This window comes from Natator depressus, chromosome 11 (genome assembly GCF_965152275.1).
Source record: "Natator depressus isolate rNatDep1 chromosome 11, rNatDep2.hap1, whole genome shotgun sequence".
NCBI classification, from domain to species: Eukaryota; Metazoa; Chordata; order Testudines; family Cheloniidae; genus Natator; species Natator depressus.
The window spans coordinates 13,933,248-13,947,333 of NC_134244.1; positions in this window are offsets into that span (position 1 = coordinate 13,933,248).

Genomic DNA, 14,086 nt, shown 5'->3' on the forward strand with positions numbered 1-14,086 from the left:
TGGCTGCAACACTGTTCTCACTGGTGTCTACTGGGATGGGAATAGGGTTTAGATGAGCACCAATGGCAGGGGTCTATTCACTTTTGACATGGTAGAAAGGAAACACAAGCCAGTGGTTAGGGCACTATTCTGAGTCTTGAGTTCAAGTCCCTGCTCTGCCACAGACTACTTGTGTGACCTTGGGCAAGTCACTTAGCCTCTGTGCCTTAGTTCTCCATGTGTAAAATGTGGGAAGATTCAGAGATGCTCAGATATTACAAAAATAAGGGCCTTATAAATACTGTAGATAGATTGATTTTCTCCGGAGATGTACAGTGGGGTTTACACAAATACACTGAGGCTACATGGACACTTGGAGCTGGGGTGTGTGTGATTCCCAGCTTATGTAGTCATACTCATGCTAGCTTTCATTGACTGGTGCGATAAAGATAGTAGTGTAGCCGTGGTAGCATGGGCAGACGTGGCCTGGGCTAGCTGCCCTGACTATGTACTATGGGGGCAAGGTGGATTTTACTCAGGGTGGCTAGTCTGTGCTGCCACACACCACGGCCTGTGTTACATGGCTACACTGCTATTTTTAGGGCACAAGCTTGATGAGAGCTAGCACGAGAATGTCTACACAAGCTGGGAATCACACCCCTAGCTCCAAGTGTAGATGTAGCCTGAGGGTTGAATAGACCCCTCTTACTGGATCCTGGGACTCATGGGATGAGCACAGGAGTGGGAGCCAGCACATTGACACACATACACCCCATTGGCTTAGGCAGGACACTTAGGCTGGGGTTTCCCAAGGAGTCTAAGAAGTTAGGGGCCCCTGTCCGATTGAATCTCACTTGGCCTCTCTGTTCCAGTTTCTGCCTAATGATTGCAGCTTGAGCAAATGCATGGACATTTTTTGCATGACTGTTTGCTTGAATCAAATGCCAAAGGCCAGGCTGTGTCTGTCCCTTCTGTGGGGAGGCAGCATGGGCGTAAGAACTGTTCCCCAGTCTTGCACTAAGGACAGTTATTGCCATCTAAAAGATGGTCTGACCAGGGCAGGGTTTCCTTTTAAAGACTCTCCCCAGCCATAGGGAAAAGGAACCAGGGCTGTGGTGGGAATGAAAGCCTTACTCAACATGTTACATTTCAAATGCTTTCACTGATTTCCCTTCTTTTCTGCATGTTTAATAAAAGGTTAAAGGGATTTTTAATGGGGTTTGCCAGGGTGCTAAGCAGGCTGAGGTTTAACAGTGTTTAATGTTACCATGACCCTGTCACTGTCCAACATCTTTGACACTTTAGGCACATATATTCAAGCTAAATTAGTACAACAGAGGGTCAGGTACAAGGGCCTTTCCCGTTGCTGGGGAAATAGGATTTTGCACATATTGTGGATCACATTTTGTGTAGGGCTGTCAAGCGATTAAAAAAATTAATAGCAATTAATTGCATTGTTAAACAGTACTAGAATACCATTTATTTACATATTTTTGGATGTTTTCTACATTTTCAAATATATTGATTTCAATTATATAACACAGAATACAAAGTGTACAGTGCTCACTTTATATTTATTTTTGATTACAAGTATTTGCACTGTAAAGAAACAAAAGAAATAGTATTTTTCAATTCACCTAACACAAGTACTGTAGCGCAATCTCTTTATTATGAAAGTTAAACTTACAAATGTAGAATTATGTACAAAAAAACCTGCATTCAAAAATAAAACAATGTAAAATTTTAGTCTGCAAGTTTAGATATGATATCTATGAGATTCCTTGCTATTAGCAGTTGGTATTTTTCAATTTAAATTCACCCTGTCATATCAAATTTGGCCTGGAATTTAGATCTTGTAACATATAAGCCATCTCACAAAACTGAAAACAAACTGGAATATTTCCATGATTTTAAAATGCCAATGTAAACAATTTTGAAAACAAATTATCATGTCTGTGCAGTGTTTGCCATCTATATATTGCATTTGTATTTTTAGCTAGTGCCTGAAATACTGCAAATGAAATTTATGAGAAACTGGTTATAAACCAAGAGTGGAATGGAACAGTTTGTTTTCATTGTGCAAGATGAGAGAAATGCAATAAGGAATCAAAAAGCATAAATAAGTGGAAAGCAAATTTGTTTTCTAAATCAGTTTTAATTGAAGGTGTTGTTTAACATAGGGAAATGCTTGTCAAAGAGATTCTCATTTACATTTTTCTTTAAGATAGTAAAGTACTTAAGTGCAGTATGAAAAAGTCTATTCATTTTAGTTGTTGGTGCTAAACTCTTCTGTGGTACTTTCTATGACTTGTGCCCCTTTTGAGAAACTTGTACTAAGTTATGTTGATATTGAATATGTACAGTTGATTTGTTAGAACCAGGAATGTTTTGTAATCTCTGACTTGGTCCTATTTTTGCAGTGACGTTGCACAAATGCTGGCTTCTGTAGAGGCGTGCAAAAAGGTGGTGTCCCAGGGAGAAATGTATTAACGAAATCTCATCTTGTGACATGATGAGAACACAGCACACAGAATAAAGGCTGGGTTGGTTTTCTGAACTTGCATCATAGCTGGCTGTTGTCTGCACCACGTAAAGTGCATGTGACGTTCCTGGTATACCGGGCTAAAGCAAGTAGTTCTCTATTGTAGGCTGTGCAGCCAAGCATGCGGAGTATGGAGATAAAACTGTGAAAAGATCATTTCCAAGTCCTGGCACTTAACAGCGTTTAACTCCTTGGGCCTGTGTGACTTAGGGAAACAACACACAAGCCACAGACACTCTGGAGGCCATTAAGTATAATAGCCTTTGCCTACCCTGCAGGAGTGTATCGAGGCTTGGTGAATGTTTGAGATCCTTGCATGAAAGGCGCTGTGAAAACTTGGTTATTGACAGAGCTGGTCAAGAATTTTTTTTCCTGATTCTCCCCCCCAGGCTAGAATTTTGAAAGTTTGTCAAAGTTAAAAAAAAAAAAAAATCATCCAGGTCTAATCGTTAGTGTTGGTGTCGCTACTGGGCTGGAATCTGTTTTAGTACAAAGGGAGGGCAAAAAATTAGTGCATCATCTTCATTACATTAGTTACCGGAGACCTACGGTCTCCCCTTTAGGCAGGTGTGCAAAGTGAGTAACTGTATGATCCTGGGGTAGCCCTTCCCCTTCCTCAGCCATTCCTCTCCTCTCTTTATCTTCTTCCTAGTCCCTGAATATTACTAATTTGTGCCGTTTCCCCTCATCTCATCTCTCGCCAGGACTGGATTACACACAGGCAAACTAAGCACTTGCCTAGGGCCCAAATGCATGGAGCAGGGGAGGGTGCTGGGATCCACCAAACAGCCAGACAGTACTCGCTGTGGCCTGGCTAGCGGTACTGTGCATCTGTCAGGACTGGCTGCTCATCCTGCTGCTTGGGGCTCTGTTCACCATGACAGAGGAGCAGCCGGGCCAAACCTGAGTGGTGCTGCACCCCCATGCACCAGGTCACAATGCCACTTATCCCGATCGAACCGTCATGGTGAGCAGCATCTCGAGCAGCAGCAGGATCAGCATCCGGTCCTGACAGACCCACAGAATGGCCAGCCCGGGGGCAGGGAGTGTGCTGGCTGGCTGACTGTGAGAAGACAGGGGCCCAGAAGTGTATGTTTATGTAGGGCCCAGTGATGGGTTAATCTGGCCCTGCCTCCATCTGCAATTTAAAAAAAAATAGAATCCATCAACCCCACTGTGTAATTAACGACATGGTTCCGATCCTCACTGTGTTCCTCTGCCGTGGGGATATATTTCCATCCCTACCCCTCTGTCTGCCAGTGACTTCAGGCTTGTCTTCACTGCCTGAAGCTTCATTAGCTTGAGGTATAACTTGAGTGGTGCCCTAAGGCTGTATCTTCGCTGCATGCTAAGCACAGGCGAAGCAAATATGGAGTAAACTAAGCTGTGGTAGCCTAGCCTGGGATAGCTTGGCCCCCTTACTGTGCAGTCATGCCCCTTATTCACACTGGTGCTGTACAGGGCCATGACAAGTGTCATAAATATAAAGCCCTTTAAATCCCTCCTGGCCAGAGGAAAAACCCTTTCACCTGTAAAGGGTTAAGAAGCTAGGATAACCTCGCTGGCACCTGACCAAAATGACCAATGAGGAGACAAGATACTTTCAAAGCAGGAGGGGAGGAGAAACAAAGGGTTCTCTCTGTCTGTGTGTTTTTTTTCCTGGGACCAGAGCAGGAATGCAGGTCAGAACTCCTGTAAAGGGCTAATAAGCAATCTAGTTAGATATGCGTTAGATTCTGTTTTGTTTAAATGGCTGATAAAATAAGTTGTGCTGAATGGAATGTATATTCCTGTTTTTGTGTCTTTTTGTAACTTAAGGTTTTGCCTAGAGGGATTCTCTATGTTTTAAATCTGATTACCCTGTAAGGTATTTACCATCCTGATTTTACAGAGGTGATTCTTTTACTTTTTCTTCAATTAAAATTCTTCTTTGAAGAACCTGATTGCTTTTTCATTGTTCTTAAGATCCAAGGGTTTGGGTCTATGTTCACCTATGCAAATTGGTGAGGATTTTTATCAAGCCTTCCCCAGAAAAGGGGGTGTAGGGTTCGGGAGGATTTTTGGGGGAAAAGACGTTTCCAAGCGGGCTCTTTCCCTGTTATATATTTGTTAGACGCTTGGTGGTGGCAGCAATAAAATCCAGGGGCAAAAGGTAAAATAGTTTGTACCTTGGGGAAGTTTTAACCTAAGCTGGTAAAAATAAGCTTAGGGGGTTTTTCATGCAGGTCCCCACATCTGTTCCCTAGAGTTCAGAGTGGGGAAGGAACCTTGACAACAAGCAATACAGCTAACTGAGTATGTATCCCAAGACTCATAGTGCTACCACTCGCTTTGCCACTCTGTGCTCACATTTGCTGGGTGTTGTAGAACAACCTGTCTGCTCACCACAGGCAAAGCTGGTCTTAACCAAGCACTGACTCCTGGGATCCATTTACCCAGTGCCAGGTGGAACATGCCCTCTCTGGGGTCTGTCTCGATCCCTGAGCTGCATGCATATGAGGAAAGCAGCTTCCCTTTTTGGGATAACCCTATGTTCTCTGCCCCACTTCTGTGTGCGCTGCAAGTCAGGGTCCCTTGAGTGAGGTGTCCCCAAACTCTATAGCCACCCTCTGAAAAGGATCTTCTATTATAGGCAGCAGCCTTATGGATGATGCATACATATCTTTAGATTTTCCCATCCTGAGGAAGGAATCGCATTATGCAGTATTCCTTACTGCCTCAGTTTCCCCACTTTCAGCTGGGTCTTAGCCACAGCCCCTCTGTGAAGGTTTTGGGCCAGTAAATTGCTCTTGATCCCTCCAGAGCCCCCTTCTATACTGCCCTATTCAGATCCAGTGGGGAGAGCCTTGCTGAAGCACACCTACCCTGCATGTCTATTCTGCCCCTGCGACCCTCCCTGCACAGTCCCACTTGCACGATGTGTCACAAATGGCCTTGCATGAATGCTCTGCAGCTGGGCAAACCCCACCTCAACTGAACTATTGGTGCAAAGGAATCCAGGCTGAATGGAAAATCTTCACCAGTGAGCACAATAGCACATTTCTGGAGCTACGCAGCAATCCGACCTGTGTCACAGGATTATAATCTGACCCAGTACTGCATGTGTCAATTTGTAATGAGCACAATTCTGCTGCAATTTCCTTAGCAAAGATCCAGTTTCCTTGTGCTCAACATTTAATTCAGTGTGTGCGCGCGCGCGTGTGTGTGTTGTGAGTTCAGGTGTTGATTAATGATGACTCCAAGATACGGGGAAATTACTAATGTGCAAAAGTGCAGTCAGTGTTTCACAGCAAAGAATAATTGAGCTAACAGTTGACATATGGAGTTGTGTGGGCAAACTAATTAAATTTTACATCTTCCCAAGCATTTGTGAATTTTAGAAGTGGTTGATCTATGTATTAATTAAACCTCAGAGCGAAAGGAAGAGGATGTAACTATTTATACCATGAATGTGTCTCACAGTAGGAAGTGCTTCACTTGAATTTAGAATCACACACAAAAGTAACGTCATGGAATCCTGGGGGTCAAGCCCGCCTCTGCAGCAGAAGCACCCAGCTGGGGATGCATCCAGGACAACTCATCGCAGGGGAGGATCTTTCTCCTGCAGCTGGTGAGCTGTGCTGAATGTGGTGGTTAGGGCTCTTCACAACGGGGGCAGTGTGCATATGTGCTTACGGAGTGCAGCATGGTAGGTGTAATCATATGCTCAGTATCATGTGACTAATATGGAAATGATTATGTTAAGCCTGTGAGTTCGTTCAGTATGAATCAAACATTTCCAGAAGCCTGCGTGGGCTCAGCCTGAACCTGGAGTGCTCCTGCTGTTAAAACAAAACAAAAACAAAACAAAAAAAACACTGTTTCTTCTCACCAACCCCCCAGAGTCCTGAATGCATGACACACTTGCTAGGGCAGCCCCTTTTCAGGTAACCATGTAATCTTTTGCTGCATGGCGCATGTCTTGCTGTATTAGGTGGTTGTAGCACACTTTTGTGTGTCACTGCAGCATTCTGTCCATTTCCCCTGCATTATGTGCAAAAGTTGCTTGCATGTCAAAGCCTATTTTCCTGCACCCTTATGCGCTAGTGCCTACAAGGGCAGGTTATGTTAAACTCATTTTTCAAATAGAGTGATTATTGGGGCGAGAACCAGGAACATCAGAGTTCTTATCCAAGCTCTGCCACTGACTAGCTGTGCCCACGAGCAAGTCACTTACCTGCTTTGTCCCACTTTCATCACCTGTAAAATGGGGTTAATAGGGCTTACTTAAGTAGCTCACAGGAGCATTGTGAGGCTCAGCTGGTTAATGTTGCTCCAGTGCTTTGAACACGAAAAGCGCTACATGAGAGCTGAACATTATTATTGCATTGATCTGAGTGCACTGTATGTAGCTAATGCAGCTTCTAATAGGCAATTTAAATATTTATCCAACCCCTTAGTGAGGGATTAGAAGCAGTTTCTGGTTGTCCAGGGGTGACCTGGCTGTGAGAAATTGGGAAGCCTTCTACAACTGTCCTATTAGTGTGATTTCATCACTATAGGGACCTTCTATTGTGTCTGTTTAACAGCTGAATGGAAGAGCATGCGGAATGTTGGTGATTAGAAAAATTATTTTCTGCCTGACTGCTGTTCTGACAGAGAATTTCCTCAGATTATGGCAGTGGTGCCCAAACTTTTTACTTCGCACCCCCCTCACCCGTCTGTGCCTCCCGTGTGCCCCCCAGAGCCAGGGCCAGGAGTGGGTCCATGGCTTTGGGGGACGGATGGACAGACACATGGACAGGTAAGGGGGTTTGAGGCTGGGACTGTAGCCAGGGGCCTTGGCTGGCAGCCAGGGCCTTGGGTGCAGGGCCGGCAGCTGCGGCTGGAAGTGGATCCCAGGGCTCAGGGCTGGAAGCCATGGCCAGAAGCAGATGACAGGGGGCGGGGCCAGAAGCAGAGCTAGGTGGGGCTCCCTCCCTGCGGGGGCTGGCCCAGGCCCCAGCCATGCCCCCTGCATGATCTTCCATGCCCCACAGATTGGGGACCTCTGGATTATGGACTCTGTTCTACTCATTGGGAGTTATGCATGGGGATCTCTGACTTGGCGCTCTAGCTGTCCCAATACAAGTGTGGCCATTGGGGTATGCAAAGCCTAGGAGGCCCACAGCAGACTGGCCTGGTCAGCCTAAAGAGCTAAGGAGGGGTGAGAATGCCTTGCAGCGCCTCAGCCAGAGTCGCAGGCCTGCTGAGATCTGGTCCTCCCTTGCAGTCAGTGGGATGACTGGAGCTAGTATGGCCCTAGGCCGGCAGTAATAGCACTGCACATCTCCTGGAGGAGGCAAGTAGACAGGACTCAGTCTTCTAATAAATATGCCTTAAAAAAAATAGTCAAGCACAAACTAACCTGTGACCGGGGCAGTGGGATGGGGGCTCTTCCACCAAGGCTGGTGGAGAGGGACAATTGTTGGGAGTAGGGCCTCGTGCTCCCAGTTGCTGGAGATGGTTGTAGTGGAAGTCCCTATCTCTGTAGGTCTCAGGGAGGCTAGTTACATGCACAGGTCTTAGACAACATGTCTCCTCTCCTATGTAGATGAACATTCACCTTGATTAAGTGCTGGCTCCAGGGTTCTCTGCAAGAAGCTGGAGGTTGCTGCTGGGTGCAGGGGCATGACCGTTCTGAGGGTTGTGGGTGCCAGATGCAGATGAGCAGTGCTGGTGGGGGAGAGCAGGGCCTGGGGTATCAGACTGTTTTCTTTCTAATCACTGCTGCAGGACCAGCACTCACTGCTACTGAAAGTATTTGTACTGGTTGGCCAGCAGTGTCCCTTGTGCGGGCAAGTCACAAAACAACGAATGTTGCTGCATGGATGCCTCCTGATGTGTGGCACTGCTCGTCCCCAATAGTTTATTTCCAGCATTAATTATGATTAGGGCCCTACCAAATTCACAGCCATGAAAAACATGTCATGGACCGTGAAATCTATTTTTCCCCCATGAAATCTGGTCTTGTGCGTTTTTACCCTATACTATACAGATTTCACAGAGGAAACTGGCATTTCAAAAATTGGGGGTCCTGACCCAGAAGGGAGTTGCAGGGGGGGGTCACAAAGTTATTTTAATGGGGGGGATCGTGGTATTGCCACCCTGACTTCTGCGCTGCCTTCAGAGCTGGGCGGCCAGAGAATGGTGGCTGCTGGCCAGGTGCCCAGCTCTGAAGGCAGCGCCGCCAGCAGCAGCACAGAAGTAAGGGTAGCAGTACCGCAACCCCCCCCCCCCCACAATAACCTTGCCTCCCCCACCCCCCAACTCCTTTTTGGGTCAAGACCCCTACAATTACAACACTGACATTTCAGCTTTAAATAGCTGAAATCATGAAATTTAGGATTTTAAAAATCCTATGACTATGAAATTGACCAAAATGGACTGTGAATTTGGTAGGGCCCTGATTATGGTTATGCAACTTCCATAGTTTCACAAAATATGAAGAAATATTAGTATTTGCTATTCTGCTGTGATTCCTTCTCCCAGCAAAGTCTGAGGGGGTCAGTTAGGTCCCACATTACTCACATCTTCTGTGTCCATGGTCAAGCTCCAGCAGCCTGATGAAGTTAAAACATGAAATTATTGATTTTCTAAATCCAATCTTTTCTCCTCTTAACATCACTGGGCCTTTTGTAGCATCTCTCGGATGAGGAAACAGCAACCGCTTATGATGTCAGATTAAGAAAGCTTATTAGACTCTGCTAGGAGGCGGGATTGCAGCTGATGCACAAATATTAATATTTCCTTAAATTTAGTGAAACTATTCATAATCTATACATAGTTAATATTCAAACCCAACAAAACTACTACAAATTAATGTAACAAAACACTTGAAAAATCAGGTCATTCTGAGTACCATCTTGGTTTGTCGTCTCCTCCCGCCCAGCACCTCCTTCTCTCCCACAAAGCTGAGCAAGATTTTAGTGGCCAATGTCTTGACAAACTCCTAGAATTCACTTTGAGAGATGGGGTGACAAGCTTTATGGTGATATACAAAGTAAGTTATCAGTTTTGGAGATAGTAGGTGCTAAAATCAGGTTGGAATTGAAGTGGGAGGGAAAAAACAAGATGGTATTCAGAATGATGTGATTTTAAGGTCCATAACTTGCAAATGAAGAGGGCTAGAAAAGTGACTATAACATGGGGAAGCTGGAATTTCTGGCTTTTCCATATTGTCTGGCAATAGTTTCTAAACCTAGTAATTCTTAATATTTCATACGTTGAATTGGTCACTGAACCTTCACTCAGACCAGGAAGAAATGCAGACCACTTACCAGAGAGACCAGGATGCTTCCAGCATCCCAAATATCCCAAGGCAATTCCACCTGTGCAGTGTCTGCACCCAAACAGCTCTTTACCCAGAAGAAACTCTCATCCACGTAGAAACAGTGGTTCTCAAACTTTTGTATTGGTGACCCCTTTCACACTGCAAGCCCCTGAGTGTGACCCTCCCCCTAAATTAAAAACACTTTTTAAATATTTAGCACTATTATAAATGCTGGAGATGAAGCAGGGTATGGGGTGGAGTCTGACAGCTCACCACCCCCAACCTAATAACCTCGTGACCCCTGGAGGGGTCGTGACCTCCAGTTTGAGAGCCCATGTCATAGGCCAATGTCTGTAGAAGCTTGTTCAGTTCTATAGTCCCAGTGGCGTGTTCATATCAATGTTTCAAAGTGAAAGTATCTTTCTCACAATGAATGAATTTAAGAAAGTAATTTAACATAATCAATAGGACTTCTCAGACACTTAAAATTACACCCAGGCTTAAGTACCTGGAGAGAGTGTGTGTGTGTGGGTGAGTGGGTGGAGGTGTGTGTGTGTGGCTGAGCTGACCCATCAGAAACTAGGGGTTCATATTAGAAAGGCTAACAAAACTCATTGCAGTGTGCTGGGGGGGGGGGGGGTGCAGCCCTCAGGGAATTAACGATCCCATCACTGTCTTGAAAAACCTTGGAATAAATGCCAGCTCACTAAAGATAAGGTTACAATCAAGTAAAACAAAACCACATCAATACCACATCCAGTGGAACCTCAGAGTTACGAACACCAGAGTTATGAACTGACTGATCAACCACACACCTAATTTGGAACCGGAAGTATGCAATCAGGCAGCAGCAGAGGGGAGAGAGAGAGGGAAAAAACCCCACAAAACCCAAAAGGCAAATATAGTACCGTGTTAAATGTAAACTACTAAAAAAAAAAAAGGGGGAAAGCTTAAAAAAAAAGATTTGACAAGGTAAGGGAATGTTCTGTGCTTGTTTCATTTAATTAAGATGGTTAAAAGCAGCATTTTTCTTCTGCATGGTAAAGTTTCAAAGCTGTTTTAAGTCAATGTTCAGTTGTAAACTTCTGAAACAACCACCATGACTTTTTGTTCAGAGTTATGAACAACCTCCATTCCTGAAGGGTTTGTAACTCAGGTTCTACTGTACATGGTCCCAAGAAAAATTAGAAAACAGCTCTATTTTCCCCCAACTCAACCTGGAGTCTAACTATGACTACAAGAGAGGACAAACTGCAATTCTTTACATTGTATTGCGTTTTAGTTACAATGTATCATCAGTTTGTGCATTTTCCATGTACAAATCAATGTAGCTAATACAATGCCCAGCATCTTATGCTAGATGGCTCTTGCTGTTTGGCTGACAGTGCAAATACATTTCTAAATGTAAATGTATCCAGTACAATGAATTTTAATATAATGTAATAATGGGACCTGCAGGTCTCCTTGGTGCATGTTATTAGAATGCAGCATTAGAATACAGTGCCTTAAAAATAGCAATACAGTGTGCTCTGCAGAAGCATATGGAATGGATCACCTTGAAATGGATCTAATTTAGTGCTATTGGCATATCAGAAATTGTCCTAACAGCTCTGAAGTCGAGGGGCAGTTCTGCTTAAAACCAATGGCATGATAGGGACCCATGCTGAACACAGAATTAAATATATAAAGCAGTGCAAATTCTATAGAGCCTTGGACAAAACTGACCACTTCAACCTGAGCTGCATCAATGGTTTGGATGGGTATATGCAAGGCTACTCCTTGATCGTAGCCTGCTTACTTACCACTGGTTGTACCCAAGATGGCCATGTGACCGGATGAGCTGGGTGTTCTGCAGGAAAGTGAAGTGGGTCAGTACTAACAGACCAGACCAAGGGGATGCTTCTGTCTTTTATTTCCCCTATCTCTGGATGTCATTGCTCCAATTTCCCAGCATTCCTTCAGCAATGCTTCGCTGATTTAAGAGAAATTACAAAACAGGCATTGGGAACTGGAAAACTTACACCATTCTGCTACAGTTAAACTGAAATGAAAAGTACTAAACTTACTAAAGAGTAAATTTCCCTGCAGCAAACTGAATGTAAGTGATAAAAGACCAGAGTGAAGAATATGTTTCCTGGATGCTTATCAGATTTGGGGGGGGGTGTATCATGACCTCATTTGACCTCTTAGATTTGTTTTCTATCCAGATTTTGATGGAGTTGTCAGACACCATTTATCCAGATGTCTACTGTGCAATTTTAAAGATGGTACTGGCTTCCCCTACACCCCCGCTGTGTCTTCAAATTTTCCATATATTTTTGTGCTTTATAAATGTGTCTTTCAGCCTAGATCATATATAGAGTTCATCTTGCTATTGATATGTTGGATAGCCCTGGCAGTCTTCAGGAAATTTATGATCTTGTCCTGGCGTATTTGACAGATAACACTCGAAATACAAATGTCAAAACATATTTAGATTTTCCCCCTTTTCCTAACTAGCCCTGAAGAAAATACAAACCCTTCTTGACAGAATCAGTTCAGTAGTCTCCTCTAGGTCATGCCGTAAGTGTTTGGAAGAATCTGCCTCTTAGAGCCATATAGATCCATCATGGCTATATTAAAAAAGGGCTCTCTAACCTGAGGCAGAATTATTTAAGAAAATCCTGACAAGGTTAGACACCACTGTATATTGGGGGAAAAGGAAATACACTCTTCAAGCATAAAAGAAATTGGCAATATTTTAATTAATTTATGTTACATTCTTGGATTGCAACACAGGATGGGGGAAGCCAGTTACTTTGATTTTTCTGAGTTACAGTCTAGTCTGTTCATTTACACTTATGTTTATTCACTGCAGCGTGAAAATGCTGTCAGTCAGAGCTAATATTTATAGCTGCTCTCTAAACGGGAATGTCAGTGTGGGGTATATTTAGGCCCTTGTTCAATGAAGTACACAAGCGTAAGCTTACTCTAACCCTAGGGCTTGATGCTGAAAAGACTTACGCACATGCTTAAATTTAAGCATGTGAATAATCCCATTGCCTTGAACTATCATTATTATTGTTTTGGGTTAGGCTCAACTTCCTTTGAACTGGTGAGTGTATCAACTACCCTTTATTACAGATAAATATAATACACAATTAAGCTCCTATAAGGGACCAGATAGCTGAAACAGCAGCAACCTCCACTCAAATATAGCCACGTGTCACTCTGCAAACCAAAGGCCCAAACAAAACTTGTCTGCAGAGAGGTTTGGCTGGCTATTGTTTGAGCAGAAGTGTAAGTGTATGTGTGAGAGAGAAACATCACAGAAAAGGGGCAGAAAGCCAAGGACACAGCCAGAACATGGCTGAGAGAGAGAGCGCGCGTGCGTGCTAGCTTGCTTTTTGGGCAAAGTACTGGCTAAAGGAGGCTTGGAACTGTGCGTAAAGAATCATAGAATATCAGGGTTGGAAGGGACCTCAGGAGGTCATCTAGTCCAACCCCCTGCTCAAAGCAGGACCAAACACCAACTAAATCATCCCAGCCAGGGCTTTGTCAAGCCTGACCTTAAAAACTTCTAAGGAAGGAGATTCCACCACCTCCCTAGGTAACGCATTCCAGTGTTTCACCACCCTCCTAATGAAAAAAAAAAAACAAAAAACTATCTCCTGTTTGATTTCTGCTGTATTCAGGGAAATGTGGTCTTATAAATATACAGGATTGCATCAAAGAAATGCCTGACTCCAACATCAGTTTCTCCTCCTAACTGAAACAACCTGCAGGACCCCAAATTTCCATTAACCTGTTGGTCACAAAGGGGTAACATTTATTACACATAGTGCAATATCATCTATGGACTCAGTCATAGAGCGGGACCCCACTGTGACTGATCCTGTAAACACACAGAGCAAAAAGTCCCTGCCCCAAGTATCTTACACTTTGAGTATAAATGAAGGAGACTAAAATTAAGCGTGTGCCTAAATGTCTATGTGGTTATCGGGTTATTCTGCAATGCACTTAAGCATGACCTTAGCTTTATTAAATCAATAGGATTTCACCATGTGCTTAAATGTTTTGCTTACTCAGGGCCTTAGTCAGGGATGTAGCAGAGATATAGGATCTATATGCAATTGCAAATCATTTTAATAAATGGAAATGTTAAGTGTTAATATCATAGAGTGGATGTTTAAATATTTTTGAAAGAGAAATAGTGTGTTTGTCTCTATTAAATGCCAATATCATATTTATCAAAAGTCTACATCATTTAGCCTTTAACAAATATCAAGTATAAA